Source organism: Corvus kubaryi, unplaced genomic scaffold (assembly GCF_017639235.1).
Source record: "Corvus kubaryi isolate FWS band 111438036 unplaced genomic scaffold, C.kubaryi_AGA036_p1.0 37249, whole genome shotgun sequence".
NCBI classification, from domain to species: Eukaryota; Metazoa; Chordata; class Aves; order Passeriformes; family Corvidae; genus Corvus; species Corvus kubaryi.
Window position 1 is genome coordinate 79,326 of NW_024581072.1, and position 27,255 is coordinate 106,580.

Below are 27,255 nucleotides of genomic sequence, written 5' to 3' on the forward strand. Positions count from 1 at the left end.
TGGAACCTTGCTCTTTGGGATAATGCAGGAATTGACTGGATGCTGTGAAAGACTGCATCATGCTGAAGCACATGCATATATGGTGTCAAATCAGTAGATATTTCTTTGGTGCAATTTGCTGAATTATTGGTAATTATGGGTTGAAGTACAGTTCAAGTCTTTTGAGACAGAGATACATATACAGGAGCATGATTTAGCATTGCAAGTTAAAGGAATTAAATTCCATTCTACTGGAATGCAGTAGAAATCAGGGAATGAAATGAGAGTGCTGGAGGTGCATTTACATCCTTCACAGTTTTGTGTGGCTTTAAGTGAAGTTAATTAATTGAATTAATTTAATTTCATTTCTTATTTTAATTTTATTCTATTAATTTAATTAACTTGCTTATTTCACAGAAGGAAATGCTGTGATAAGAAATAAAATGAATGTAAGAAAATATGTGGTGTCTGCAGAGTTTTTCCTTTCTTTTACTTTACCCTGGATACAGTGTTTCAAGAGTAGAAGTATTCCCTTTCTCTTGACAGTCCAGGCTTCTCCTGGAAAAACTAATGAGATATTTGCCAAGATAATGTGTCATCCTTGATGCCAAGTGAGCCAGTCAGAACAAATCACTTCATCAGTAGTAAGCTATTTATAGTATTCACACGTGTCATCTCTGTTCGCTTTGATTTCTGTCCTGCTGCAAATCTAATGCAGTTGTAACTACCATAATAGTTAGCAGTGTGCGATGTAACCTTTCTTTCCCATTTGTTTTGTATCCTTAGTATGTGGGAACAGCTTGGGCATGGCTGGCCATTCTTTCAGATACAGCTTGGCTTCAGAGAGGAACAGGTGGAACAGTGACCATGATCTGACAGAAGTGTCCACTGCTTTCCTTAAAACTCTTTCTGCTGTCAAAACCGAGGTATGCAGGCTGAACAGTTATTGGAAAGGAAGGGCACCAAAGGTGTTTAGATTGAATTATTCCTTGTTGAACTGCTTCTGTGTATTGACAGTGTGCCAGACTTCTCTCATGGACTGGCTCAGCTCCTCCCTGCTGGTTACATATGCTACCATTTCCTCCTCCAGTTAACTCCGTTTTCTACGTTTCATGATACACCTTTTTCCTTCCATTTTCCCTCTCCTTCATTTTCACATAGAGTGCTTGAACACCATCTAGCAGCAAAGAGGCAAAGGTGAAGTGGAAGAAAGAGTGGCTCAGAGGGCTGCTTAGTAACATGGAAATGCACATGGTATTTCCCTTTAGTTCTTATATAACAGCTATTCATCAGTAGATACTATGCTGAAGGTCATTTTGGTATAAAGGCAAAATTAAAATTATACTTTATATTGTCATTTTACATTCTTCTTTTGTATTATTTTAATTAAATCCAAAGATTGTCAAGCATTTCATGTTGAATTATTTACTTAAGTATTACATAGCTTTACTAATTCATTTCTCATCTAAGTATCTGTATTTAATGCAATGATTATGAAAGTTTTAAATGTGATTTTTGTGAACATACAGTTAGAATTAGCTTGAGTGCAAGTGCAATTAAGTTTGCATCATGTGCTAACTTAATTTTTATGCAAATATGCTTTCATGATGTTGCAGATGTTTTTCATTTAAAAATATGGGCATAACACATGCCCCTGAGAATTGAATTTCTCTATACCATACATATTTTAATAAAGTATTCCTGCCCTGAGAAAGTATAATAGGCAAAGTCTATAGTGAAGAGTGTGCATTCTGTTCCAAATGAAGAGTGGAAACTCCTATATGTCCACATTTATTTTGTATAGGATTAATCACGCAGGAACACAAAACCCCTAAGTGGAAATGAGTTTATTTACTCATCTCACTGTAACTTTTAATAAAGACAGGTCCTGTGTTTCTGATAGGAATTTAGAAAGAGTAGAGCAAATGAGTTTAGTGAATACTGCCAAGTGTTGAGATCAAACAAGAATGCAGTGGTTATACAGCACAGCAGGAGTGGGTGATGCATGGAAATGATGGTGTACTGCTGTAGGTCACACATACTGAGACACTTGGGGTCCCACAAATGGAATTGGACCCACACTTCACTCCTAAAGTAGGCAATCGAGCATTGGGCTACATTCAAAGGTAACTGTCAGATAATATGTTCAGAACTCAGTGATTTACTGGTTTAACTATGGTCTAAATTAAACAGGTTTTTACTGCAAAGAAAAAGATTGCTATTCTTTTTTCCTCTGAAGAATCTACACTAAGCTTTCTGGCCCATTCTTTTCTTTCTTTTAGGAAAACAGGTTCAACTTTGTCTCTGAAATCTTTGTAATGATCTTTCCCATGCAAAAGAGAATTGGGAAAGTTCTCTGTCATGTTGGTTTGTCTAAAGTTTGAGTCATTTTTGTGTGTGGTTTTATTTTCTCTTATGCAGAACACAGCATTTAAAGAAAGGTCAAAGCCACAAATAAGCCTTCATGCATACATTTTCACTTATCACTTAATCCTGAGGCACTATTGGTTTAATCAGAAGTGTATGTGTCTGTGTGTGGAGGGAGGGAATTAAACAGGAGTGTTGGAACAGAGCCTTTCAGTAAAGCACCCAGTTTCACTTTCTTCTTTTATCTGGCAATACTTGTCCTCAGGTTACAGAGCTGATGGTTGATGGTAGCAGATTTAAGGCCATAGCAGATGTTACAGATCTGATACGTGAGAGCAGTTAATCAGATAAGAGGTTATCTTCTGAAACACCTCACTATTGTTTCAGTTCTGTCTCCAGAGTGAAATCTGAAGCATGGTGAGAGGACGATGACTCTTAAAGGGGAGGATTTAGCAATAGGTTTGGTTCAATTTGTCTGACTCATCTCTCTAAGAGTAGGTAATGACATACTGTAAGAGTATCACAAATAGAAGTTGTGAGGTACACCATCTACTAAAAACTTTTTCTGCCATGATACTTGTTTTGTCTTATGATATTTGTCACTATTTGATCCTTTTAGTGACTGTTCTAATGAGTCTGCAAACTCTCAGCAATCACAAAATCTTGATTTTCATTTAGTGGTTACCTTATTACAACCATTAATTCAGTAAAAATAGGATAAACAGAGTTAAAAAAAATTCTGTAATTTAGGTGATGAGAATGAACAAAGTGATGTATGGTGGAGGACTTTTAAAAGGTTGTATCTCAAGCAGGTCAGAATTGATGCCTGTCCTGGTGGCAGGGAGAGGGTGGCACTTAGTGCAGTGTGGGCATGCCCAGGTTGTTATTCTATACCAGTCACATCAGTGCTGGGGGCCTGGTTTAAGGAAGAAAACTGAACACCCCACCAAAAGTGCATAATTTTGCCTCCCCCTCTCCAGCAGGAAAGTGTTGACACCAAACCCTTTAAGAACTGGCCCAGCCCCGTTTTCTCCAGAGCATGGCTACAGGACATGTTGCTGAAAGAAAAGCAGAAAAAAAGCGAATTCACACCAGTGCTGAACTGACAGCACTGGCATGGAGCCTGCCACAGGGAAAAGAGTGGAGGGCAGGGACCCCAGCTCAGCTGAGATGGTGAAACCAAGTGGAAGGGAGCCCAGAAGAGCCCAAACCAAAGCCAAAAGGAACACATCAGAATGTTTGGAAAAAGGGGCAGCCACCCATGGGACTGCCTTCCAGCGCAGCAGAGTAGTAAAAATGGTGGTGCAGGCAGCAGCAACTGTGCTCAACAGAACAGCAGTGCAACCTGACAGCAATGACTTAGGTTTTGGGGAGCTTGTTTGCCATTGTTTGTCGCTGTTTCAAGCCTGGGAGGTGGGAAACACTAACTGTGGCAGCCCCCCTGCCATCTTGCCTTAGTTCCCAATGCCCACGTGGGAGGCACACAGGAATGGTCGCCATAATGCCTTTGTGTGGGGAAGATGTCCACCATCTTGGTTTTGTGTTCCCAGTGGTAAACACCTTTTGGTGCATAAATCACCTTCTCTTTTTGTATATTTTTTGCTATTAATACTGTTGTTGTTATTGTGTGGGTTTTATTCCATTGCTTTGAGTTTCAGTAAATTGTTATCTCAACCCATAGTCTCTGCTTTTGTCCTTCCCTTACCGGATGGGGCGGGTGAAGGGGAGTAGCTTATTTGGAGTTTATTTTCTGGCTGGTGTTAAAACCAGCATAATGGTAAACTTGGCTTTCATTAAAGAGCGATATTTTGTGAAAAACTGGGAAAGAAAAGCCAACCTGACATTATAGAAATATAATTACATCTTTTATGATAAAACAATGCCAAAGAATGTGTGATCTCATCCTCCATGGAGCATGAAGAGAAGCAGTTCGAATTATGCACACATCAATATATTTAAAAAAACATTATTTCTTTGAAAAGACAGCTTCATTGTTTTTAAATATAGGAATGAGCAAACAGCACACTGTGCAGTTGGTCTGATCATTTAATTCTGCTTCTTTAACCTCATACAAAAATGAAGTCGTGAGTTTAGTCTCTTAGAAGGGAGAAAGACCTTTGGAAAATAGTTTTGGAAGGAGTCAGATCATCTTCTCCCAAAGTATTACTGACATTTCCTAATATCTGAAAATATCTATATTTTTTTGTAAATATTAATATCTATACACATTTCATCATTACTTACTGTAGTGGTTTGACCTTGGCTGAGCGCCAGGTGCCAAGTGCTCTATCACTCCCTTTCTCAGCAGGACAGGGTAGAGAGAAATTAGATGGAAAACAGCTAGTAGGCTGAGATAGGGAAGTTTACTAAAGCAAAAAAACCAGGAAAAGCAAAAGTCTGTGCTCACATAAGCAGAAGGAAGAGTCAGTCTCTACTTCCCATCAGCGAGCGATGTTCAGACACTTCCTGGGAAGCAGGGCTTCAGCACACATTTGCTCTGGAAGGAAAACATTGTAGAACAACAAATGTCCCCCCATTCCTCCTCCTTCCCTTACCTTTCATATCTAGGCTGATGCCACATGGTGTGGAATATCCCTTTGGTTAATTCGGGTCAGCTGGCCTGGTTGTGTCCTCTCCCAGGATCTTCTTCCCTGCCAGCCCCTTGATGTGGAGGGAATGTTAGAGGGACAGCACTGCTCTGCAGTAGCCAAAGCACTGGTGTGTTATCAGCACCCTTCCAGCTACCAATGCAAAGCACAGCACCGTGGGGGCTGCTAAGGGGAAATGAACTCTACCTCAGCCAGACCCAATACAATTACAAAATGTGCTCAACAGTAAGTTAGACATAGCAGCACAATACTGTAATGAATCAATAGGATAGTGGTACAATTAAGTGGTATCAATTCAGTCTAATTTATGATAATTTAGCAACATTGTTGCTGGTGTTAAAAATACTGTTTATTGGTAAAATAGACATACTTGGAAGAAATTATTGAGTTTTTAAAACACTTTGTATTAGGGAAAATACTAGTATACATAAAAGACTGCATACGCAAATGAATATAACTGTAAACTGAACTTCATTTACTCATCCGTCTTCAGGGAAATGTTAACTGTATCATAGTTTAGCAAGAATCTGTCTGTCCATATATATTTCCTTTCCACGGGACGCCTGGTTTGGTATATGCATGTTGCAGGATCCCCACTGCAACAATAGTTCATTATAGGAAGAACAAAATTTCAGAGAGGTTTAAAAACCTTATTGCCACTGATATTTTATGGCATTTGGTAAAGCTTTTTTTCCTCTCATCTTGATACATAGTAGATGTTAATATTTTTCAAGTCTCCGTTTTCAGAGTCTTTGTGTACTAGGCGCACACTGTCTAAGCATTAGTTTTGCATATAATTAAATTCTATTAGAAGATACTAATGCCACAACCTAATGAGCGCTGCAGGTCTGTTCCCTGCAATGGGACCAGATCTAGGTTCACTGACTTTGGAAAGATCCCCGCTGACTGAGCACAAGCCATGTTCCAGCTGCTGCTGGTTGCACTTTCAAGATATGCCAAAATCTTACACCACTGACAAAATCTGTCTAACCACTATCTTGCAAGAGACATCCAAGCAGCTAGGATTTGAGTTGTCTGTGTGCTTTTTTTGAAATACAGATGATGTTGCAGAGCCTCTATCTTGCTGTGATTTCAGGAATCCTTGTTACTTTCCAATAAGATACTCCGAGGTCTTTGAAAGCACTGATGGTACGTGTGATTTGTGTTTCAAACAGTGGGCAGAAGAGAAGGTTCAGTCATTAATTTGCAATTTGTTTTGACCACAAGCTGTATAGGTGATCTCAGGCTTGAGTTCCAAAGGAGGAATCAAAGATGTTTGTGCTTTTACCTAAGTTGATCATAAAGCAGAAGCTCTCAGAGCTGGGATAAGGCACATCTCCCATTTTCTCAAGAGCTCACAGATCCAGCTGAGGTACACAGATCTGTAAAAGTTGGATATTATCTAAGACAAAAGCAAAAGCATTTTAACTGGGTTTTTGCTGAGCATTTTAATTGGTTTTTTGTTGGGTCATTTGAGTTTCTTTTTTGTCTAGTTGTTTACTGTGGAGATGCTTAGAGAAGTCTATTGACACACTCTGGCAGTTCCCTACTGGAGACCTGGCTAAATTCTGGAATTGGGGATGCTTAAAAAATGAAAATGAATAGGAAATAAAAGTTAACCACATTTTTTCAGACCTTAGATATGATCAATTTTGAATCTGAGTCATAGGGTAGGAAAATATTCCCAAGACTGCCTATCGTTTAATACACATGAACCAAGATTTATAGAGCTATACCTTGTAGCAGTGCAATAATTTTTAATATTTCTATTCTCTTATTTGCCTTATGTACTTTAAAAACCAAGTCTAGAGTTTTCACTCCACTGTATAAATCATTGCTATGTTGATGTGACTCTAGCTGACTTCAGTGACATCACTTCAATCTCAAACTTGTGTGAGGAAGAACAGTCAGATCTTTTTTGTGTGCTAAACAGAAATCTTCACTTCCTCTTACACAGCAAAAGGTTCATGCTATCTCTTTTTTTTTTATTCCCAAAGCCCTTTTCATAAGCAGACTTCTAGAAGATATTTTCTTAGCCACAGCTGTGTTTCATTCAGGGGGAAAAAAAATCATGAATTCCATCTGTACAGAAAATACAATTAAGTAGAACTGAACTAGTCTTTCAGCAATGACTTTGTTGTATGATACTGCTGTCATGATTTCAATGAATTTATGGCTGAGATGTGACTTTATATTTTCTGACACAGCCTTTTCAGATTTCATGTTTTGGTTTATCTCTCATGTTTTTGGAACTTAAATGTTCAGGGGGACAGACTATCATTATTTAACTCAGAGAGCCTAAGTAACTGAGTCAGCTCAAATACAGCAGTTGTGACTTGTTAGAAGTATTAGGTGACAAGGATGTGCACATTGTTACTAAATATAAATGCATGAGGAACAGTAACTAATTGAGGAACTGTAATTAGGAAATATGACTTAAAATCCACAAATAAATTTTTTCTCATACATACAGATGACATTTCTAGTCTTCCTCTACAATGAAAAATAGACATAGAGTTGAAGAAAATATGCTGAAGTGTATTAGAGGGTGGTGATTCATAATTAATTGTCTCAGAATTGTTTGTTATCAAATTATTCACTCTTGAAATGAAAACATGCTATAAGTGAATACTTTTTTCTATTTCTTTTTCCTTGTTGATGCAAAACAGTCACAACTTATCCCTACTCCAAATGTAAATAAAATAGGTATTCCAGGAAGAGATGTAATAGTTTGAATTTTCTGAGAGTCATAAAGAAATTGAAATAAAATGTAAACTTCATTATTATAATGCTATATTGCTATATGATATAATCAAAATGCATTCAGCTCTAAATCAACTGTATCTAGTACCTCATAAGCAAATACTGCTTTAATCACAGTATTTCATTACTTTCATAAGGTAGTTTTATACCAATATATATGCTACTAACAGTTAGTGAATATGTCTATCTCATAATTAAAAAAAAGATTCAATTTTTTAGGAAAATTATAATTGTCCTTATTAACTCTAATTTAGATAAAATTGTCAATGATATATATTGATTCCTGTTATAACTATGAAGCTTAGAGTACATTTCTTACAGTCATGAAGCAGCAGTGCTGCTCAAATTGAAATGAATTGTTGCATGAAAGAACCACAAGTCCTGTGCCTCAATGCTAGCACTTCTGTGAGAATGCCATATGCCTACACTCTGTTCCTTCTAGAGCAAACAACTAATCATTAAGACTTATGTAGTGTTTTGGTCTTGCATTAGAGGGAATGAAAATGTTTAGAAGCTTCAGCTAGAATGATCCATTAGCTTGTGAAACTTCTGAAGAAAAAAAGATGGAAATTAATTACGCTAGTTGATTTTTTTGATATAATTTTCCTCTAAAATATTTGAATCTGATCACCAGCAAATATTTTATTAACTTTTAATTATTTTTCTAAGGCATTTATCTCCTAACATGCAGTATTTAACAGTTCTTTTATAGAAGAGCATACAGATTTGCTACATATTGTGAGTTCACTCATATTTATAAAAGATAAATACTTGTGATATTTGACTCTGAAAGAAGGTATCACAGAGTTCGAGAGTAGAGGGAAGCATGAGAGAAAGATTTTTTTTTCTTCATTTTAGGTAATTTTCATTGGTTTTATGCATCATATTTTTTGAATTTCCATCCAAAATTATATAATAGTTCCTTTCTATTTATTGATATTTTTATTTTACCGCTTCAACTTTGTTCTTTTCACATTTTGCCTCTATATTTTTAGTTTTTTCTTGCAGCCAAGGAAGAAGATGAACACTTCTTTCCAATTTAATTATTAAATAGCACTCAGAAAGGACAATTATCTTTTCCCTGTTTTCTGGAGAACAGAGCACCATGGCCTTAAGTACTGCAAGGAAGCTGAGCAGGACTGGACAATTTTGGGGTCACCCCAAGATAGAAGCACAGGAACATTTTTGAAACTTAGGGTCCATGGGGTCATGCCTGCTCTACAAAAGGGGAAGGGATGTATTAGGGAAGGAGTGGGAAGAAAAACGTAGAGACAGGTCAGTAGCTGTGTTTGGGAAGCAGTCTTGCAGCAGAGCCCACCCAGCAACTTCCCTTCCAGTGTGATGGGAAGCTTGGGTGGCACCAGGCAGGTCATTACCCCAAGACATGAGAGAGTCTTGCAATGGAAGTTGATGTCTCCTTGGAAAAGGACACTGTGCACTCCCCATCCTGAGGAGGATGTACTTAGTACAAACTTTTAATTTCAGTGGTATGCGTTAAGTTCAGAATTATGCAGTTGTCTTTGCTTCTTTGTAAAAGTTCATTAGGTAGCAGCTAAGCTTCAAAACCCTTCAGTTACCTGATTTAACTGAACAGATCAGAAAAAATGCCATTTTGCAAATGAAAACCACGCCAAAACATTTAGCCTTATGTTCCCATTTTATAATATGTATCTTTATAAAACTTAATCTAAATTAATCTTTCAGCAAATGGACACAGCAACATAATTCTGACCTAATAATGAAGTGAAACCATAAAAATGAAGCTGATCTCCTCACGTTTGGTAGAAATCCAAAATGCTAAAAAAAAAAATCATCATATTTCAGGCAATTATTTAGTCTGGATAAGAATTAGTAAAAAAAGTTCTTTTGTCTTTTATCAAAGCAGAAACTGTTCATTATGTCAAGATTTCCCAGTCTCGGGCTGCTTAAAATACATCAGAGTAACTACTACATAAAACATCTCTTTTTCATAATGTTAATTCCACATAAAAGCAAAGAATAAAGCAGCAGTTACTAAAAAAAAAGAAATTGTATGCTGCTTCACCAGCCATTTTCCTCCTTCCACAATGGTGTGAAGGGGTTTTGATGAGAAATATAGCTTAGTGCGTAAGAACAGGATGTTACTCATTCCAGCTGAAATGAAGCCCTCTGACAGATTTCTAATGTATGCAAAAAAAAAAAAAAAAAAGGTGTTCTCATTCTTATCAAGCATGAAGGTTACATTTAGCTTGAAAAGGTATGTAAAATCAACAGCAAAAAGTTTTTAACCTGGAAGTAAAGCATATCATATGGGATAAAATAATACTGAGTATTTGTTTCTGAAAGTTAACTATAGCTAAAGTATTTTGTAAATAGAATGTGCTTTATTTTCCACCAGTAATTTATTTATTCTTTATCACTTTCAGGTCTTTTTTGTTATTATGGCAGCAAGACACTGAGCATTCCTAACTGAGTAAGCATAGCAAGGGTAAAAAGTGACATTTAGTTGCAGGTCAGGATAGTGATTTTTTTTCTCTATATAGTGAAGTAGGGCTGTGTTGTGCTACTACACAATCTTTGCTAGAGCTATTTGCCTTTTTTCAGGTTTACAGTAGATGACATTTAATGATGCATTGTCAGATTACATCACATTGTTGTGGAAATTAGGGCTTTTATGCTCCCTGCCTCAGGAAGAATATCTCCATGGCATTTCAGAAGTGTACAACAGAATGAGCAACAATGGACAGAAAAGAACAGGGCAGGTTCTCAGTCACATTAAAAGAACAAAAGGTTCAAGAGGTGAGGCCATGCTACAGATACAAAATATAATGACACTATATGTCAAAGTGTCCTGTCTATTTCTGCTACCACAAGCTTGGAATTCTTAAGCCTTAAGTTAATTTGAGTTCATTAAGTAGTCTTGAGTAAAAACACCCAGAAAACTTCCACAATACAGTCAGAATAATTTTTCTGTTTCTTGTCCCATATATTGCATGAATGTTCTGTTGAGGAACAGGGTTCACTTCAGCCACAAACTGATGTTCACATGAGAATCTTAACTTATTTAATAACACATTACTGTTATACTGATAGGCCTCCTTTACGGTAATGAACTGAAGGGTTTTCCCTGAGAAGTTATCCCTTTCATTTGCTTTGGAATGACAGAATTATTTTAAAACTTGAAAGATTTTGTGCATAAAAAGGATTTCTTCAGTTTGAAGGCAGACCTGAAAGCAGGTTTTCTGGTTGGCATGATTATAAGCTTTTCTGATTTTCCCTCTGCTCTGGATTAGACTAATAATAAATTTATAATCTTCTTCTGTTTCTTCTAGAAAGGCTGTTAATTGTAAAAAAGGCAGGTCAAAATCCAGTGGAATTGATACTGTGCTCTTTTATATTTTTTCTTTTTTTCTTGCTTCTGAAAACTTTTGGTTTCTATAACAGCAAAAAATTGTAAAAGTTAGAAAAACAGTAAGAGGAGCTTTATTTAGAAATTATATGATTTCATGTATCATACCATTCTGTCCCTGCTCATTACAAGGGAATTGTACTAGATGTGTGGTAAAATAGACATGCAGTAGGGTAAGGATACAATCCAGCGGGATGCTGATAGGCTTGTGAAGCAGGTCTCTGATAAGGTTCTCTCATGAAGCTCAAGAAAGCCAAGTCAAAGGTCCTGCACCACGATCAGGACAATTGCAAACATAAAACAGGCTGGGCAAAGCAGCCCTGATGCAAAGGACATGACCCAGCCATGTGCACTCACAGCCCAGAGGTCCTGGGCTGCATCCAAAGCAGCATGGGCAGCAGGGTGGGGAGGGGACTCTGCCCCTCTGCTCTGCCCTTGTACCTGGAGTACTATATGTAGCTCTGGGTTCCTCAGAATAAGAAGGACATGGACCTATTCAAGTGTGTCCAGAGGAGGGCCACAAAGATGATCTGAGGGCTAGAGCACCTCTAGTACGAAGAAAAGCTGCAAGACCTGGGGTTGTTCAGCCAGAGGAAAGAAAGGTTCAGGAAGACCTTATAGCAGCCTTCCAGTACCTGAAGGGGGCCTACAAGAAAGCCAGAGAGGGAAGCTTCTGGAAGTGTTCAAGGCCAGATGTGGAAAGTGTTCAGGTCAGATAGGTCTTTGAGCAACCTGATCTATTGGCAGGTTTAAACAAGATGACCTGTAAAGATCCCTCCTAACTCAAAACACTGTACTCTATATAATTCTGGTATATTGCAAGCTCATATTCACCTCTTTTTTATTTCTTTGGTTTACTTAAGTGGAGATTTACAGAGCTTTTCTCACACTTTACGCGAACTGCTTCCTCCCAGAATAAAAATATATCTCTGCATTTCAGTATACAATTTCATTTAAAAAATTAAATCTTTAAAATTAGTATGCCTTTGTTTATTGTCAAGAGACTTCAATAGTAATTTGGTAGAAAAATCTCTGATTAGTGTATTTGGCTATATGCATTTCTTTCTCTTCTTCAGCCCATTTCTGCTGTAGAGTTGACTGGTTTGGACAACTCGTTTGTGGAACGCACAGTGCATATGTCAAAGCTCATCATGTTGTTCACTGAGTTGCTATGTTCCCTCCAACTTTGCTGCCCAGTAAAATCAGTGTTGTCTTTCTAGAGCCATGTCTCCAGTAAAAAATTTTTTGTGAATGTAGACAACTCTGCATTAAAGTGAACATTGATATATAATTTTCGTGGTTATTGATAGGGATCCTAAGACAAAGTCTAAATATTTGGATTCCTCTATTTAATAGAAGATAATATTTAACCGGATTACTGGTTGGGGTTTTTTTGAGTCAGTATTTTATGACTATCATTTCCTAAAAGTAGTTTAAGAATCCCTGGTCTCCTCAAATTCCTTCTTGGCTTTCAGGATTTTGGCTCCTGGGGCTACAGTGGACTATCTGGAAGTCCTGAGTGACCTAGAGCCTTCTTGAAGAACCAAAAGGCTTTAAGTTCCTGGGACAGAGCTTCCTTATCCTTACTAGGGTACATCTATGGACTGGATTCTATGAAAGACACACACAAAAAAATAGAATCTTCTGAAAAATTGGATCAGAATTTCAAAATACTGCAAACTAGAAACAGCACATTTCATCTGTCTTGGAAGACTACTTTAATGGATGGGTAATCCCACTGCTAGATGAAATAAAATTTCTTTTTTTTCTAGTGAGGTGTTACAGATTGCAGTTAGGGAAAAATAATTTTCCTTTTAACAATGTTTAATATTGACCCTGTAAAACTTTCTAATCTAATTATTCTAACAAAACGTGAAATGTATATGCCAGCAGCACAGACTAGTTGCGCAAAATCAACCCACGCAAACAGCTTTGTAATTTAACTGAGGGCAGTGGTAGTCAGGTTTAAAATTATGGAGTATTAGGGCAAGATACCCGTTTCAAAGCAAGTATTTAAAAAACACCAGCATTATTTGTAAAGAAAGAAAAAAACTGCATGGCATGTAATCTTGAAAATTTTTTCTAGGCTTTTTTTTTTTTTTTTTTTTTTTGTCATTGGGCTGGGCTCCAAGTGCAATTCAAGAAAGTAAAAAAATTATTATAAGCTTTGTAAATTTTGTTCTCATCTATATAGTATGTCTTGCTCTGAATGCTGTGCCGAAAATACACCATCCATCAGTCAGGATGTTAAAAAAGCAACGCATACAGGATGTGAGATCACTCTCCTTATGAAATCTCCACATGATCATATAAAAATAACGCACACTTTGAGGCAACTGGAATGTTGCAAGATATAGAGAATCAGAATACCAGTTTTAATGAAGTGTGAGACAGAATAGCTCTTTACAGCATTCAAAAGAGAGGTTTTAAATCCAAAACCCAAATAAGCACTTCCATGATTTATGGCCTAAATCCAGTTTGCATGAGCCAAGCCAAGTACAAGGCAGAGTACTTTTTCTACCGAAACTGAAAGAAGTACTTCTTTGTCATACATAGCTGGATGTATTAGCCAGTGTGGTCCTACTTGGCCCAGAGGGGGAACCCTCACTGCTCTTCAGATGTCTTTGAAAGCATTTTATTTCCCGACTCCTTGGTGCACCAAGCTATTGAGGCACACTCAAAGCACACAGCTTAGCTGCTATGTTAGAAGGAAATATTAGGGCACTTGGATTTTAATTACATGCTCCACTTCATGACAGTCTCTACCCATAGAGCACACATATTCAAAAACAACAAGGCTGGAATAGTCAGCCTAGATTTATGAAGAGCATCCTGTGCATGACCAACTTTCCTGCCCTTTCTTGGTGTGTTGGCTGACAGGTGGAGAGCAGCAGCTATTTTTAACCTTCACTGTGGCTTTTCAGAATGGTGTCTCTCATCCTCATAACCAGAGAGAGGTACAGACTGGATGAATGGACTACTGGGGAGTTAAAAAGTGACAGGATTGTTATGCTCAGGAGCTAGTGATGACAGCTGGAATGTTGGTTACAAATGCTGTCAGGCAATTTGACAGGGGCTGATCCTGAAACCAAGACCATTTAATGTCTTTAGCAACTCACATGATGGGATGTAGTTCCTTTGCAAATTTGCAAATGAGACTCACCTGTATGGATCAGTGCTATTTGAAGGGACCTACTAAGGTCAAAAGGAACTCAAGATTATTATCTAAAGAGATGATAGTAATCACAAAATTCAACACTTGCAGTCATGTCCATATGAGGAACAAATTGAAAAAGTGACAGCTAGAAAGGGACTTTAAAGAAAAAGTTTTGAGGGTTGTAGTGGACAACAAATTGAAGATGGGTCAGCAGTGTGTCCTTGCAGTAATGAAGGCTAACTACATACTAGGTTGCACTGGCAAAGTCTAGGAAGCAGGTATAAAGAAGTGGCTGTTTGCCTGCATTCAGTATTCATAAACCCTCAACTGGATTCTTATTCTGAGTTTTGTGTCTCCCATTTCAAAAAGATATTGACAAATTTTAGGATGTCCACCAAGATAACTGCGGAACTGGAGCACATGTAATAGGAGAGGCTGAGAGCACTGAGTTTGCAGAACACAGATAGTGAGAACCAGGCATACCAGGAGGCAGAAGCACTCAGCAACAGAATGAAGGGTAGCAGGCTTAAATTACAGCAAGGGAAAAAGAAAAGATTTCCACTGTGGCACTTCTAACCGAAGAGATGTGGAGATTTGACTGAAAAAGGTTTTGAGTGACATGACACACCACTGATGTTTTGTTTTTAGCAGGAGATGGGACTGGATGACCACCAGAAGTATCTTCCAACCTATGCTTTCTGTGGTTTTGCACTGCAGCACCCTCAAACCACACTCCTGGTGCTACAGCCAGTGGCTGTCTGGGTGAACCAAAATTTTGATAGTATCACCATTTCCCCATCTTCATCTGCCATATCCATCTTATAGACTTTCATAGCTCATGTGCTACTACCACTTGCATGCTGCTACCTACTCCAGCATTCCAATGGCAGCCTCCTACCAGGCAAGATCTGGTTTTCACATACAGACAGGACCATAAATTATGTAATTTCATCCTTTGTCAAGATCTATACACAGATGAAGCCATTACCTGCCCAGCATATAATTCTTCCACTTGGGATACTCATTTCTGAGCAGACACTTGTACAACTATGTTGTACAGAACTTGCAGACTTAAAGGAAAAAAGCCCTGAAAATAGAATTCTTCATTTACCAGTAAATTGTACCAGTGTAAATTATTTGCTCTTTTCTCTTAGCTTTGACTAATTTTTCTCTCCTTCTACCTTCCCTTGAGTGTCAACACTTACTCAGGTTGTGCATGACCCAGGCAGTTTGCACAGGATTAACAGGCTCTGAGGGTGAAAGCTAATTAAATCTGTATATGTACCTCAGAAACACAGACCAAAGCATCTACGTCTGGAAGTCTTTTTTTTTGGAGATAAAATGTTCGTGGTACCATATCCACCCAGAGCTGGAGCATGGCTGTAATTTTCTTTTATTTTTTTTCTTTACCCTGGTGAAACAAAGTACAATGTGAAAACCACTAGCACAGTAGCTACATCATGTCAATAAAAGTCCTCCCTTTGTGACAGTTTGCTTGTGTCAGCTGGTCCTCTGCCCTTCATAACTGTTTGTGAGGAATTGTGATGGGGCTTCTCTACTCTGATTACATTCAGTAGGTAGTGCTATGAGAGATACACTGTAGTAGCATGGTGTGTGTCTTTGGTACATATGCACTTCCTATTTTTGCTAATAGATGCTTAATAAATTATGTCTTTATGAGTATGCCAACTGTTATTTTAGGCTTTATTTTCTTTCCTCTGAATTGAATAAAAAGCCTTATTTTTTTCCCTACATCTAAGTTCTCTGACTTGTTTTCTAGACATCTAAATAGTAAGATGATATAAAACATGAAAAAGTAAACAGAAAGGTGCTGAAAAAATTTCACACACACGCTATGCTATAACATTGGTTTCAATCTGAAAAGAGCTATGTTTCTAAGGTGGGGTTTGATCATGTCAGACTGAATTTTTCTTCAGTTGATAGCTCTAACACAAAATGTATGGACTTGTGGTGATTCAACACTGAAAGTCTGCTGGCAATATTCATTACACCCTTCCAGATTCTATGTCAAAATCCTTATCTGTATTTCTGTAGTTTTACGGCTGTCCCAGGACAGTCAACAATATGAACAAACTGTTGTGTCACATATGTTAACATGTTTTAATCTCAAAGACATTTAAGAGGAAAAAATTCATCTGAAAAATATTAAGTGATTTTTCTTAAGGATGTAGCTGACTTATTTGGTTTCAAAAATGAAACCTTATCATCTGTATTAAGCATATAGAAATAAATTATTCTGAAATATGGGAAAAATCTAAACTAAGCTGATTATCATGTGATTTGTTGCTGTGGGTTTTACAGTATTTTTTTAAAGCTATCTATAAAGTAAGGCAGTGTCACCCATTTCAAATATAAGAGAAAATTATTTTCTGGCCTTGAACCAGTGGTGAAGGCAAAGATTGTCAAATTAAAATCTTTAAAATTTATTTGTCATAGCAACTTTTAAACATACTTTATTGGTGCACGCAGGATAGAAGTATTAATTACAAAAATGTTATGCAGTTTTTTCCTTCATTTTACTTAAAATTCTGCAGTCCGTAATCATCAATAATCTGGGATTATACCTATGTTGGATTATCCAACAGGCTTTCTGGGTATGGAAATTAATTTTTGCTATTACATTCTTATGCCTCATTTAAAATGATGCTGTTAAGACCACATAAATTAGTTAGCATCACTTTGAAAATCGAAACTGAATTTGTATTTTACTGAACTATTGTTCATATTTAAGGATTGAAAACTTCTGGTCTAAATCTTTAAACATAGTAGTAATACTGTACACCTAAATTAACTTCTAACAAATGGCTCATTTTCAGATTTTATACAAAAATATGTCTGATTTTGCTACATGAATTAAACCCTAGGATGTCCTTATTCGTTCTAATAATGTGAATTATATAGTACTTTTTTTACCATAAAATGAACAATTGCAAGTACTATATAAAAGGATAGTTTCCTTTGCATTTCTTGACCTTGTTAATTCGATTTTGATTTTAAATTTGTCAGTTAAGCAAAACATCAAGACATTAGCACAAAAGCTACAAAGAATTATAATCCATTTTAAGAAAACAGGTGGAGTTTTACTATGCCAGATATTTTCTAACTGCTCAGATAAAGTAATAAAAATTTAGGACAGATCACAGTAAGAACTAAAGGTACTAATCTGATCCCATCTCATCAGAGAATTTATACATACCAACAACAAGTACTTCCAATATTTTTGTTCCATATTTGATTTTAGTATTAGTGCTAAGATTTCTACATAAAATTTCCTGTGTAAAGTTATTTTGAAATAATCACACTTTATCTTTCCAACAACCTGAGCATGCAAGCCCATTGACTGTGTATCAAGATCTATACCCGCAGTAGTATTTGAAGAAGAGCAATGAAGCTGAGTAAGGGTATAAAGAGCACCTGGAAGAGCTGCAGGTGTTTAGCCTGGAGAAAAGAAGGCTCAGGAGGGACCTTACTGCTCTCTACAACCACCTGAAAGGAGGGTGTAGCAAGATGGAGGTCAGTCTCTTCTCTCGGGCACTAAGTGACAGGATAAGAGGAAATGGCCTCCAGTTGCACCAGAAGAGGTTTAGATTAGATATTAGAAAAAAATTCCTCACTGAAATGGTGGTCCAGCATTGGAACAAGCTCCTCAGGGAAGTGGTGGAATCACCTTCCCTAGAAGTGTTCTAAAGGTGTGTGGGCTGGGGCGCTTTGGTACATGGTGTGACCGCCATGAAAGATAGTCAGGTCTTTGCATGTACATCCCTTCACACACCTTCTACCAGGGTGGGAGGCAGCTGTCATGATTATGATTGATGTTGGTAAACATCAGCCTGCAATAGGGTGTAAAGTGTTGCTGGATATTGGGCAAACTGGACCAATGTCTCCAGATGTTGCAGGCGTCTTCCATGTGTATCCTCCCCCTGTCAGAGTACATCCAGGCTGCCTTTCAAGAGCAGCACACACCACTGTTTTGTCTTGATATTAGCAATAATTGCATTATCTCACATCTCCTCAACCAACTGAAAAGATTTGGGTAAAAGTAAATCTATAAAAACATCCTCAGTTGGGCAATAACAATTATGTTCACACAGGATATTTACCAAAGATTTTGGAATAGATGACTGGTTGTCCTTGACTTTTAATACTACCTTTCTGTGTGATACAACAGATTTCAGATTTATTGTATCTTTTTCCTGACATTTAGCATTATGCTTTGCTGGCCACAACCTTCTACATGTCAGATATTGTCAGTTCTCCACTTGATTTGATGACATGCAATCAAATAGGACGTGACTTCAAGTGGTAGTATTTTTCAGCCAAACTTTTTATAATTTTATTTATGCATCTGTCAGTAAATGGGCTCTTAGAAAATAATTAGTTATGAAATTTTCACATCTTGTGAATACCTTAAGTTTCATTTCTGGTGCAGCTGCCTCTCCATTTCTTTCCTTTCCTGAAGAAGTCAGTATTCACAACTCAGGATGTGGGATGGTTTCCTAGAAGTCTCTGTAAAGTCTCTTGCACGTAAGACATAGCTACTTCCCTGTGCCAGCAAGGAACTTGCTGTCCTGATAATTGCTGCAGGCATCCCTCAACTCTTCACCTTCCTCTGGCTGTGCTGGCAAGATCAAATGTCTAGATATCCCATCAAGGATATCTGGACAGCAACTGTCTCAAGAACTTTCAGGCTTTCTTCAATTTGGAGGCACATTTTTCCGTTATGAGGAGAAATTGTGAAGTGACATCTGGCACCCATTGTGCAATGCCTTGGCTTCCTATTCATTACATCCCCAGGAAAGGTGTTCAGGCAGGAGCCCTCACAACAAGAAAACTGGCTTTATCTCAGACTGTGAGGGAAACCTGACTATGAACTAACAAAAAAGTTAGTGGTACTAGTACTTCATGGACCAGTGAAAAGTACAGCACTAAACAACACAAATTCTTGCTCGCTTCTTGACAAGGCTGGACTGGTGTGATACTGCATTCCTAACATGAAATTAGGATTTGTCTGTGAATCTGTTTTAAAACTAATATTTTTAAGGATTGCAAAATAGCATTCTTCCAAGAGCATGACAGCTGTTAGCAGTGTGTATTCTGTCACTGACAATAATCCCAGGAGACTATATTGCTGACTGGATTTGTTCACCCCACACACAAGTGATATGCTTCTCTGTGTGGTGGGATATGTCAACTACGTCATGCTGTCCAGAAAGATAAAACTAAAGGTAATTTATCCAGTCAGACTCAATTACCTCATCTATAACTTCTACCTAACTAACCAGTGCAAAAATCTCAATTTTCTTTTAAGTGTCATAGTATTTGGCTTTTGTGAAAAGGCTTTTTTTCTTGGGTTCGTTTTTTTGGGTTTTTTTTTTTTTGGTTTGGAGGTTTTTGTTTGGTTTTGTGGGTTTTTTTCTGGTTTTGTGGGTTTTTCGTGTTTTATCTTGAGAACAGTTCTGATAATAATACTGTGTGGCATCAAACCAAAACAGCAAACACATATTACCTTAGATGAAAAATTGCTACTTAGATTATCAGTATATTTCTTGATTATCAGTTAGTGAATTTTGCAAAATATTTGTAAGATAACTCCTCAGTTAATTTTGAAATATTCTGTAGGTATTTTCACCGTAAATCCTCAAAAGGTCTTGCTCCTACAGGAGTTGTATCTGGATGTTACATTATTTTGCAGTCTGAATAATTGACCAGAAAGTCTTAATTAAATAACATGTTCAATTTGTACTTGAAGGTGACATTTCAAGCAGTATCTACTTCAGCAAAGTCTGATATTACCAAACTTGGAAAAAGCTATTGCCTTTCTCTCAGACACTCAACTAGCAGTAAATAAGAAAGCAAGTACCTTTGAGCCTGAAGGTCCTGAGTGTTTATCTTCCAGATTCTGAGTTCAGTAAATCTTCTCAGCTCTGCAGTTACATACAAATTTAGAAAATGACCTGACCATCTTCCTTTAGATAGGCAGAAGAACACTGTGAATGTTAGAAAACAACCATAAGTCTTCTGAAAAGAAAGCACAGAAAAATGAAACAAAACCGGGATATGAATAATTTTCTGCCTCTTTAGGTATCAGTAATAGCTCATGTAATATACACAGAAGCTTCCCTGTGTTTCATGTATGTTGAGGGAACCATGATACAGCTCTTATTTTCTTCTAAAGTTTTAGATTGTGCTTTTAAATCTGTACATTAAAAGAACTGTCATTCTAATAGCTACACTACTTTTCCATAGCAAACTGACTTTCAAAAGTGCTAGATAATTATATTTAATAGCCCACTGTAACTAAATATAGGTAACAGAAAATGAGCTTTAATAGGATGAATAACAAATTTATGTACTCCAGCTTTTATTGCTCTCGCTAAAAATTAAAAAAGGTGTTCATAAAATGGACAGTCTTTAATCTGCAATCTTGTAAGCTACATTGTTTAGTCTCAAGTGGAGTAATGTACATCTCAAAGTATCACATTATGTGTTTGAATGCACAGACTCCTTAAAACATGGAAGACATACATAGTGCTGAACCAAGACTTGCCTTTTTCAAGTCCACAGAGAATTTTTATTTACAGAAGAGAAAAAAGAACCACTGGAACCAAGCCAGTAAATCCAAAAATTTATTTTCTCAGTTGACAGAAATAAAGCAGAATTTAAAAAATTAAAAATTATTATCCTCAGATTCCATTGGGATCTTCCATGTAGGCATAATGTCCCTTCCAAGAATGCTTGAAGATGTTAAGAAACAAAAGAATAGTTTCTCAGAAAACTAAGCCACCCAATTATCAACACTCTTGAGAGATGTTTGACTTCCAAGATAGTTTATTCTGTTGTTTTCACTGGTTTGGCTTTTTTTTTTTCCAATGAATCTCTCATGATTAATGGCCCTTTGATATTGCTTGCAATAGTAATCGTATTGTCCATATGGCATTAAATTAATTTATAGAGTACTAAGATTCTCATTCATCCATGCTTCAGATTTTTCATAAAATAAATCTGCCATTATTTTTGCTTGAAAACATATTTGTGGTTCATAAATTACTAAATCCAGTCTATTTTTCCTCATATCTGGAAATGGAAAAGATAACAAAAATATCCAGACACTGATCCTCTGGCAATACACTTCTCTGTGCAATGATGAACTGAAAGATAAAAAATGCAGTGAAGCTGGATTTTCCTACCCACACGGTTGCCAACCTGGCACCCTTGCCAGGTGGGGATTTTTCTATTTTATTTATCATAGTATGTCCAAATGCCAGGAAAAATAACATGGTAACTGTAGTTCCTGAAGAAAGCAACTTTGTATGTATTATTTCCCAGAATGTTTAGCCATAGAGGTGGGTGAAGAGAGATGGAAAATAATTATGAGCTGTTATGAGTATTTCCCAGGACCTTCTCTTTAATGGAGGGGGAGAACAAAAGGGCAAAAAACGAAGCAATATCCACATAGTTTGAAAGAAAAAACAGCATTATAAATACAGTCTCAGAGTTGCCTTTCTCTCTTTCTCTGTTTTTACTTTTAACAAAGCCTAAACTTTATTGCCCCTGGCATTTCAGCTGAGAATTTTGCAATGAATAAAAGAAATCCCATCTCAGTTTTCTCTTCTCAAGAATGAATAGGCTTAGCTCCCTCAGCCCTTCCTCATAAGAGAGATGCTCCTGTCCCTTAATCATCTTCTTTGCTCTCTGCTGGACTGGCTCCAGGAGCTCCCTGTCTCTCTGGTACTTTGGAGATCAGAACTGGACACAGCAATCCAGCTGTTGCCTCCACTGGAGAGAAAGCATTACACTGAGACAGAAAAGCTAAATTACATCTGACCATTCACTAGTTTGTGAATCAAAACCAAGTCTTTGTGTGGTATTTTCCCTTTGTGCTAAAGAGTACAAATTTTCTCACTGGTCTGTTAATGTAAAAAGCCATATAAAAGTATTATGCAGTTCATACCTCATTCAACTATAGCAACAGAAATTGCTTGTATATGATATTCTTATTATTCAAAAAGAAAAAACTAAAGGGAAGAAGCTCAATACGTAATTCTCACTGAAGGTCACTGGTCACCGTTATTCCCAGAAAGAAACCTATTCAGATTCATTCATTCATCTGTCTTTGAAAGCCAGCTGGATGTATCAAAAAACACTGAAAGCTTTCCCAGTAGATCCGGGAAATTCTACTTTTGCTAGTTGGAAATATAGTATTCCAAAAATCAGGCAAGCTGACCTGTTCCCACTAATTTAGAGGTTTTCTATTTCTAATCCTGGACAAAGTCATAGGATAAGAGAAGTGGAGTAGTACCTATTAATTTATTTACTTTAAAATAGGCAGTCTTCATCAAAGACCGAATGAGCTACTGGCCACTCAGTGCACATGTCAAGTCAGTGTACAAATGTAAGCCAGAGCCTACTTAACTTCTCTCTGCTTAAATTCTCTCAAGTATTGAACATTTTTTCTCTCCAGATTCTAATGGGAATATTGCCTCTTATCCAACAGATGATGGATTAAAAGAAAAATCAATCGATACCATCATCTCCTGCAGGTAATTTTTGCTATCCAATTGTTTCCTCCCTTTCTCACACCATGGTGCAATTAAGACATTTTGTCATTTTAGTCTTTCCCCCTGTATGCAAAGCCAATCACATTAATGAAAGCAGAAGTCAATAGGTTTATGTTGTTGCTCCTTTTGAGACTGAGATGGGAACTCAAAATTTTTTTTTCACATGAAAGCTATCTTCAAATGAATGCTCAAGAAAGCTTTCACCTAACAAGGCCTTTCATCTTTGTTTTTTTTAGTCTTAAAGAAAATCTTCTGAAAAGTATACCTAAATACTGCCATACCTTAGAAACTAAACAAAACTTGAGCAGGAGAACCATGGGAGTGAGTACTGGTGTATCCAAAGGGAACATATTTCCACCCTGGGCTTTAAGTTTGGAAGATATGATAGGTTTTGAAAAATTGACACCTATTTTATAAAATGGTATTAAAAGGACATAGAGAAATGCAATTTTCACTTTATATGCTTTGTAAGTTTCCTGCAACTTCGAGAACAAAAAAAAGTTGCTGCAGTTCTATAAAAATTAATTTGGACTCATGGGTATTAAGTCATTTTGCTATAGTTCAAACAAAGTTTGAGTTAGAAAACAGAAAAGAAAAACATTTCCTATGAGTCTCTTGTTGTAACTTACAGATTTATCTTTCCCTTGGTTAAGTAGGTTCCCACATCAAAAAAAAAAAAAAATCAACAATGAATCACCATAGAGTATAAAAAACCTGCTGTTTGCTTCCATACCAAGCCCATTGTTACCACAACAAACACAGTGTTACTGAAAACAAACTGGAAAACTTAAGGACAAATGTTCCCTGACACTTGGAAAAATTTGAACTTACACATACTTCCATGTATTTGAAAGTTAAAATACGAGCTAAACCTGTTCCTATTCAAACTTGTGGCTGCTGCTCCAAAATGCCCATTGTAGCGACATTTCAAACCATAAAATGTATTTGTGGGAGAAAAGGATGACTAATAATGTCTCTAACAGTACAAATGACTGTTAAATTTTTCTGTTGAACTACAAATTCCAATTAACATTGAACGTACTTTAAAAATCTCTTGCTGAAAATAATGTTGATATGAAAGTTTCTTTTCCTAAACTAACTCATATTAAGATCCAGTAGAAGAGCACTAATTTCTGAGGAAACAGAACTGACTGGTTAAAAAAATCACAACAGTAAATATAATGCTGTTTTAAATAGTAGTTTCATTTAATAATACATTAACTCCTGCATATATGTAGTGTAGTACAATATGTTGTCTTGACTGCTACTGATGTTTTAAAATTAAATAATCTAGCTTCTGTAAGTAGTTCAAAGTGGTGCTGTGTAAAATCTAATGTTTAGACATGGTAACTTCTGAGACATGCAGAACTGTATCTTAATATACAGCCAAAGAAGGCCATATAATGCTAAGGTTTATTACTTTTGACTCACATAATTTTTGAATCCCCTCACATCACCGTACTTGCCAACATTATACAGGCATCACTTACTTGTACCCCAAGTGGTGCTCTTTTGATTATTCCCTCTGCTCTATGAATATTTTCCAGCAGAAGAGTGGGTACTTTCCCTGTGGCAAAGGCAGTCTGGCTGACTGCTCTTCCCAAGATGTGGAGACACAGGGAAAACAGACAAACAGATGCACTTCCCCTGTCCAAGCCCCACCCTCCCTCCAGCCCTCCTGCTCACCCCCCTGTCCCACCATAATAAAATTCTGAATTTGCATCCATCTGGCTTTCATGGTATTTTCCAGTTCTACGATCTGGGCACACTTTATGTGCTGTTACATAACTGATAGGATTTTTTTCCATGGGAAGGATTTAACAGAGTGGCTGCCTACTGACCACTCTGATTACTTTATTAATACATTATTTTGAATTGTTTTCTAGTAAGTAATAAATAAATAAAAATTGTTCTCTACCTCAGTGGGATAACTTGGTGTTTTTGCAAAAAAGGTATTCAGATTTCTTCACTAGGCAAACAAATGATGAAACAATTAGGTGTAGGTCAAACTTTCAGAATTAAGCAGTCTTAGATTCAGATGAGAGTTTGAAAAGAAACAGGAGAGCAACTATGGACAAATATGGTTATGACAGTAAAAAGGAAGGACAGAATTTAAGATTGTTTCTTTTATCCCAACCTTTTTTTTTAAGGTTCATATTGACTGCCTCTTGCTCTGAGTGATTAATCTGTGAAACAATGATTTTATTATTAGGATAATTCCAAGAATATGCAGTTGTTTTCTCCTCCTTTATTTAATCCTTGTGAAATATTACCACTGAAACTAAACACATTCACCTTCTCTCTGCATTCAGCATCCCCAGAAAAGCCACTGTCCATAATTCTGCCTCTTTCTTCTAAGACAATCTTTTACCATTTATTGGTACGTGAATATATGTTTCCTAGAGCTACATATAAAGATACTATTATTTGGACACTTACAGACATGGTTCTATAAAACTATCTTGCTTTCCCTTGCCGATGTATTAAACTTTGTTGTTCCAGCTGGGTTTTAATCTCATTGTAAAAGGCAAGCCTTGATTCACTGTGAGGTTTGTAGAAGAAAAGGTATTCATGGCTGTAGAATTCATCTCCTCTCATTGAGGAGAACATCTGTCTCTCTCCATGTAGTGGGAAAGAGAACAGCCTGGCCTAAATAGGCAACATGGCTTAACCCCAGCAGGCAAGTAAGCACCCAGCTGCTTGCTCACTCACTCACACTACTGGTGGGATCAGGCAGAGAATTATAGAAGTACAAATAAGAAAAATCATGGGATGTGATAGACATTAATAGGTTGGTAGGTAAAGCAAAAGTTGCGCATGCAGGCAAAGTCTCACAAAGGATTCATTGAGTGCTTTCCATGGGCAAGCAGGTGTTCAGCCATTTCCAGGAGAGCAGGGCCCCATCACATGTAATAGGGACTTAGGAAGACAAATGCCATCACCTTAAATGTCCCCTCTTTTCCTCCTTTGACATCCAGCTTTATATGTTGAGCATGATGCCACATGGTCTGGTAGTGTAGATGCTAAGAGAAGGTGGCAGAGAAATTTTCCTATTTTTACAGCCGCCTATGAAAGTCTCCTTTCTCATGCTAACCAGCTGGGAAAGCAGTCTGTGTTTTGTAAACTATCTCACAGGTGCACAACCTGTTTGTGCCTTTGTTTCCACACTGGGAAAAATATTTTGAAAATGGGTGTTATGACATTCAGCCAATCCCTCTGGGAGGCAGATGGTCAAGCATCTAATCTACCCTTACGAATAAAGCTATAAAAGCTGAATTATATAATTAAATAGAGCCATTCTCTGGACTTTGAACCCAATCCTGAATCCGTGTTATTCTTTGCGCCATCTTGGTACAACAGCGACATGGTAGGGTCTGTTTAGATCAGCTGTCCCAGGTGTGTCTGCTCCCAGTTTCTTGTGCACCCTTGTGGGAGGACAGCAATGGGCTGCGGGCAGCCTCGGCCTGGATGGGGTGCAGCTGTGCCCTTGAACAAGACAGATAAACAACTTTGAGACAGAAGTGTAGAATGCAGACATGCATTGACATTTACAGCAAAAAGCAGAGTGATTTGTGACCAGTTAGAAAAGGATAGAAGGCACATGTTTGTTAGCCAATTATAATGCAAAAAGGAGTCTGTGTTATGCGCGAGATATAGAGAAAAGGTATAAAAAGTTGTACTGTGGGATAATAAACTGCTAATGCTTGCCACCATCTTTGGGCGTCAGTCTTTTGTATCCACTTTTAAACTGCGACCCCAACATGATAGGGTCGTGACTGTGGACCTTAGAGCAGCCAGCGGTGGAGCCCAGCCTAGCAGTACAAGGTGGAGAGTGAGAGCCTGAAAGTCCAGACAATTTACGAAAGCAGAAAGAGACACCTGACCTCAGATGACCGACTGGGAACATAGACATGGGGGCTCAAATGTCAGCAGAAGAAAAATCTATTTTGAACATTCTGCTGTGAATATTACAGGAGAGAGGCATCAAATACGAGGAGCAAGCACTACAAACCTTGCTCATTTGGTGCAAAAGAAATGGCGTGAGAGCAGATGTACAGACTGCCTTTTTTGTTGAAACATGGGAGGAAGCAAGCACTATGGGAGGCAGCTACAAAGGGGGACGAAATAGCCACAAGATCACTAAGGATATGGCAATTAGTTCAGGACTCATTACTGCAATTAAAAACTGACAGAGAAGCGGCAGCTGCTGCTGCAGCCACCACCCCCACAGCCGACCCCCGTGCTCTGGCTGTGGCTGCTTCCCCTTCGTCTCCTACTCCCCATGCGACTGCTTCTGTGTAGGATCCTATTTCCCCAGTATCGCCTGAGAGTTATCCTCTTCCCCCTGATTTCGATGATGACATTCCAATGCCTCCAGAGGTGGCACATCCAGTATGGCCTTGGGACAAAGCC

The 27,255-nt window shown here is 37.5% G+C and overlaps 2 long non-coding RNA genes across 2 annotated transcripts in view; one reads left to right on the forward strand and one right to left on the reverse strand.

Annotated features, from left to right (window-relative positions):
- Window positions 1-24,446, reverse strand: part of LOC121662342 — a 33,896-nt gene extending 9,450 nt beyond the window's left edge. The window contains exons 1-2 of the long non-coding RNA XR_006015256.1: window positions 24,333-24,446; window positions 20,145-20,271 (exon numbers count right to left, since the gene is read on the reverse strand). This is a non-coding gene — a long non-coding RNA (uncharacterized LOC121662342). The remainder of the gene's footprint in view (window positions 1-20,144; window positions 20,272-24,332) is intronic.
- On the forward strand, window positions 1,918-26,079 carry LOC121662343. Its single transcript, XR_006015257.1, has 4 exons — window positions 1,918-1,927; window positions 5,032-5,049; window positions 17,778-17,783; window positions 25,858-26,079. It is a non-coding gene; the product is annotated as an uncharacterized LOC121662343 (long non-coding RNA).
- The last annotated feature ends 1,176 nt before the right edge of the window (window positions 26,080-27,255 follow it).